Raw genomic sequence first — 4,139 nt, forward strand, 5'->3', positions numbered from 1 at the left:
ACACACACACACACACACACACACACACACACACATGTATGTATGTATGTATATAATAATAATAATAACTTTATTGCATGCATTTATAAATGAATTACATTAAATAATACAGAAGGAATTTAAAGACAAAAGCAGAGTGCAAGCAAAAGGTGAGGCAACAGCATTACAGCTGATATATAGCCAATGAAATTGATTTGAAGTTAAACATTAAATAACAAGATAAACTGAGAAGCAAAAGGATGAAAGGAAGAGAAGGAAAAGGAAGATCTTAAAGAGGATCAAAAGAAGATAAAAGGTTATTTGACTGCGGTAAATGAGAAAGAGTTACGAAATTTGACGAAATGGTAAGCAGAAAAAGAAAACAGATCATTATAACGGATATCAGATAGGGAAGCAACATGGAATTCGGGATTCAAATGTAAGAGATTACAAAAATACGATGGAGTATTGGAACGGAAAACATTGAAGACTATGCAGCATAATTGAAGAATAAATCATTGTTGAATATTCAACTAGCCAAATCGTTTAAATAAAGGAATGATGTAATCATATTTTACAACATACGTAAATCAATGACAGGAATTTTGCACACGCTGTATGCAAGTCAAGGATTGTTTATTCAAACTAAACACATACACGATATCGGCATAGTCGAATAAAGAAAGACTAATAATTGAGAGAGGTGAAGTTTCTGAGACAGTGAATACATGACGAAGAAGATATAAAAGACGAAGACAGATACGCATAAGCTATTCTACATTTGAGGGTGACATGATGTACAAACGATCAAGAGCAATCAACATGAAGGCAAGAATGCGAACAGTAGAGGGAATCTCAAGGGGAATTAAGAGAAACATTGAAAGATTAACGGGATAATAGCGTAGGAGAATCAACAACTAAACATTGGGACTTGGGAGGATTCAGAGATCATTTGATGCAGATTAGTCAGCGATGAACTGAAGATCAAGCTTGTAAGGATCAAGATAGTGAGGTTTATGCATAGCACAAACATATGACCTGAGAGATTATATGGTCTGGAGGACAAGCTTAATCTTTGCCAATATGTTATATAGCTCAGCAAGTGTTATAAGATTAAAGTGGAAAGATTTTGTCAATTCATAAATAAATTCATTTGAAGAAGCTGGATTAATGAAAGTGATGAAGGAGTATTAAACTGAAGAGAATCGATGAAATAGCTGTTTAACACATCAGGATTACGGAGATGTTCTGGAATATCGGAAGAGCAATGATCACCAAGATAGGAGAAGTTCCTTCAGAATTGCCATGTAGAGATGTTTGAGAGCGAGCAGCCGAAAAGAACGCTTCTCTTTACAAATCGCTGAGTTTGTTAGATTACGTTTTGAAACGCTGTCAATTAGATTGATCACGAAAGTGCTGATATCTACGACTTTTTAATTTGATAAGTCCACATATAGCAGGAATAATCCATGGTGCACGAGGCCTGTTAATGTGCCTGACCGTTAGCGGGGCAAGCCGATCAAAAATGGATAAGATTGATAATTCAAAGATATAAACCTTCTCAAGATGAGTAGCATTGTAAATTTGAGACCAATCAACAGCCTCTAGTTCACATACCAGAGACACATCAGAAACGTTTGCAAAATTACGCCTAAAAGTTAACTTGACGACGCGGCTAGTGTTAAATGCGCAAATATAGTAAGATGGTCACTAATGTGCATCAAATCATCCTCCGCAACAGTGCTAGACGAAAGCATAATTAAATCAAGCAAAGAAGCAGAATTGTTAATAATCAAGTGGGAGAGCTGATGATTTGATTCAGCGAAAATAAAGACATTATATTCTTAATATTGTCGATTCTCGAATTAAGACCGCTAAGCATGTCAATATTAAAGTCGTCCATGCAGATAATGCTGCTGCACGAGAAATACACAACTCGACAAAAGACAGTTCAGAAAGCGGTGAGCGTGGGGGACCGAAAAAATCGCAATGCGCTTTCTTCTCAAGAAAACCATTACCCCGATGACATCGATAGAAATATTAGCTAGAGAGATAACGAAGTCAATGGGTGAGAACGACAAGCAATTATGTATGTAAATATCAATATTATCACGGTTTCCAGATCTGTTACAATGAATAGAACGATATTTGTCAATATTGAGAGCTATTGAGTCTCGTTTGTCTCTTTCAGACAAGTTTCGCTGATCGCGAGTGTATCAAATTCACACAAATAGGTGCGGAATAAGTCAATAATAGATGGAAAATGAGACACAAGAGATCTTATATTTATATGTGCTATACGCGACGCTTTCCCATCGCTCCCCCAGATTCGACAGTGAAGTTCGACAGTGTCAGTTGTGAGAGACATTGACAAGAGAATGATTGCCATCGCATAGTCAGTTAAGTGGAGATGAGGAGGGACCAGCAAAGATAGGCGATGAGAACTAAACAACAAGGGATGCTGAAGTGAATGGAGGAAAGTGGAGAAACAGAAGAAGCAAACAGAACATGAAGGGGAGCAGAAGCTATCGTGACACTCCGCATCGACTCAGACGAGAAATATCATTAAGAGTTCGCATCGTCACAAAAATATGTAACGCCTTGACGCATCCAAACATATCTCACGCCAAAGATTTTTTCAAGATTCCTCGCCTCGTTATAAATACGTCTCTCAGATGCACTGAGCGCAGATCAGTATTTTGTTATAAGGCTACGTGCCGCGAAGAAGTGAAGCGACAAAACTCTCCTGACGACGAGCCAATGCAATCAATTGATTTCACTTAGCTACCGTAGTAAAACGCATGACGACGGAATGCAGCCTCGAATCTTGAAGATATTATTAATCTCGGTAGCCGTTCCCAGATGAGAGGCAACAAGCGACAATGGATCAAGCATCTCCCCGTCCAACACATTTGGAAGATCGAATATGATAAGCTCCAGGTCTCTCCGATCACGCTCAAACCTCTCCAAACGATCATGTAGCGCCTCGTCCGACTGAGCATGTACTGCAGCAACCTGCGTCACAGGGGCGGATTCGAGTCTAGCACAGCGAGAATCTAAATCCCTGAGCCTCTCCTCAACAAGATGTTATTTAGAAGATAATTCAACTAGAGTCACAGCACGATCAACCGAGCAGCGCTCTTCACCGAACCCAGACAGATCATTCTCAAGTCGCTACATTTTAGATTCAAAGACAATCAAGTTTAACTATGATTATCAATAGAACATACCTTCAATTTTTCCAAAGCTAGCAATACGATCATTAATAGTGTTGATTTTAGATAAATTTCTCAGAATTATGTTGAGATTGGCGAACGTTAAAATAAAATCGTAATTTACGTTTATAGTCTGAAATCCGTGGGTTGAATCAGAGCGAGATGAGATCGGTACCTGGAGCATTTTATTTATATTTCCAGTACCAGCGGAAAGAAACGAAACTTGGCGTTACTGTGTTAACCGTTGTAGCATTGTTGTCTATCTTGCAGACTCCGGAGGCTTACAATTTTGACATTTGGTTCGACTTGGTTAGTCTCGTATAAATTTTTTTTCGCAAGAACATAAGCAAGGACATAAACAAAACAAATAATTAGATTTTATAAGATACACGAGACACGAAAATTGAATAAACAATAAATACGGCAGCAATATATACAATTTGAAATGTGAATGTAACGAAAAATAAGATTATGATGTAAGATAGATATAAAAAGATATATATATATATAAATATATATATATAAAATATATATACATACATATATATATATATATAATTATATAAAATAAGATAGAGCAACGAGTTGGCCGACCTGTCAAGAATGTTAGTGAGAACGGAGGCGGAGCAGCGAGTCCTTAGTGCACGATTATCGCAAGACGTAGACGTTTAAATTATCGACTCAATTAATAGAGCTACAGTAAATCGGCTCAACACTGCAGTAACGCAGTCCTATGTTACAATGCTATTCGATAAATGAAGACATGCTAGTCAGCTATAGCACCACACAATTTCGGCATATAACGAATGAAACTATAATTGAAAAGATTACAAAGATAAAGGTCTAATAACAGAGACGCAACAAATACGTCCGATCTCGACGACTGCCAACTCGCGACTGATCGGGCACGTATATACGCACAGTACATATGTGTGTGTGTGTGTT

This window comes from Atta cephalotes, assembly GCF_000143395.1.
Source record: "Atta cephalotes unplaced genomic scaffold scaffold00010, whole genome shotgun sequence".
NCBI classification, from domain to species: Eukaryota; Metazoa; Arthropoda; class Insecta; order Hymenoptera; family Formicidae; genus Atta; species Atta cephalotes.